Source organism: Amaranthus tricolor, chromosome 8 (genome assembly GCF_026212465.1).
Source record: "Amaranthus tricolor cultivar Red isolate AtriRed21 chromosome 8, ASM2621246v1, whole genome shotgun sequence".
Lineage (NCBI taxonomy): Eukaryota > Viridiplantae > Streptophyta > Magnoliopsida > Caryophyllales > Amaranthaceae > Amaranthus > Amaranthus tricolor.
In genome coordinates, this window is record NC_080054.1 from 3,988,976 (window position 1) to 3,990,670 (window position 1,695).

The window sequence follows — 1,695 nt, forward strand, 5'->3', positions numbered from 1 at the left end:
CAAGTCATAAAAATGACATTATGTTACAAATAAAGGTGAGTTTTGGTCCATGGAAAAACTAGTATAACTTAACTTGCATTTGGGTGTCCCCTAGGGTCACAAGGGAAAAATCTCTTTATCTATTATAGGGGGAAAGAGTTTGGGAGCCTTGGGCTGGCATGGCCAGCACCCCCTCGCCCAGGCATGGGCGTTATGCGTGTGAGGGGTGACTACCCTCCATCACGTTGAATGCCATCCCGTGGGCCATCGCCGGCGATCGGTTTTTTCCGGTGGCTGGTCGGCCCTACCAGACGATGAGTGGGCCCTTCCTAGTCAGCTTGGCCTACGGTGATTCGTCTGGGGGAACGTCCCTTCGGTTGCTCCCAATGCCCCTTTTGGTTGACGGTTGACGGTATGCTTGAGGCCTAAGGAAATGCTGCGTCTTGTGATCCCCGACTACCCGCTCAGGCGGCACGACGGGTTTTCTTGACGTGGTTCAGTACGCGGGCTGATTCGTGTTGGTGTGGGAATGTGTTTCCCCTTCGGTTGCTGGTCCCTTCGGTTGAGATACGCTTGATGCCTAAGGAAAGGTTACGGGCCACGGAAGGACGTGACTTAGTACGCGGGCTGATTCGTGTCAATGGTCCCTTCGGTTGCCGGTCCCTTCGGATGAGATACGCTTGAGGCCTAAGGAAAGGTTGCGGGCCACGGAAGGACGTGACTTAGTACGCGGGCTGATTCGTGTCAATGGTCCCTTCGGTTGCTGGTCCCTTCGGTTGAGATACGCTTGAGGCCTAAGGAAAGGTTGCGGGCCACGTAAGGACGTGACTTAGTACGCGGGCTGATTCGTGTCGATGGTCCCTTCGGTTGAGATACGCTTGAGGCCTAAGGAAAGGTTGCGGGCCACGTAAGGACGTGACTTAGTACGCGGGCTGATTCGTGTCAATGGTCCCTTCGGTTGAGATACGCTTGAGGCCTAAGGAAAGGTTGCGGGCCACGTAAGGACGTGACTTAGTACGCGGGCTGATTCGTGTCGATGGTCCCTTCGGTTGCTGGTCCCTTCGGTTGAGATACGCTTGAGGCCTAAGGAAAGGTTGCTGAGCCCTTGAGAAAGTGCAAAACGTTGCGTCTCGTGATCCTTGATTGCTTCTTCGATGGCATGACGGGTGTTTGGGGCGTGACTTAGTAGTGCCTTTTCAGTTGGACTTGGCATCTTTGTCCCTTTCGGATGCTCGGTGGAGAACCTCGGTTCCATGGCTTGCATTGGCCAAGCTCAGGCGGTTAAGTTGAGATGTTGCGCCCCGTGAGCCCTATTGCTTCCTCGTGTGGCAAGACCGGCTGGGGCATGGTGCGGTATGCTGTCCCTATATTCGTTTCACGCTAAACGGTGCTTGCTTGGATTTCCTTGCTCATTCATTCGGGTACGATGTATTCGTATGGCTGTTGGTGGGGAAGATCCCGGCAAAGCGGTACGCTAGGCGTGTGAGTGGTAGTTGGTTTGTTTGGCTTGCGGGCTCCTTGCTTGTGCATCGAACCGCATGTCGGCATACCTCTTCAGTTCTTGCTCCAAGAGTGCATAGTGCCTTGGGCGAGTTGCGGTCTCCTGTGTTGGATGCCTATTGAAGGCAGTGCTGTCCCTTACGTTTGAGAATTCCTGCCTACGTCCCACTAGAGTTGTCGGCTGGACTTTGATGCTATGGTTGTCATTCCACCTTT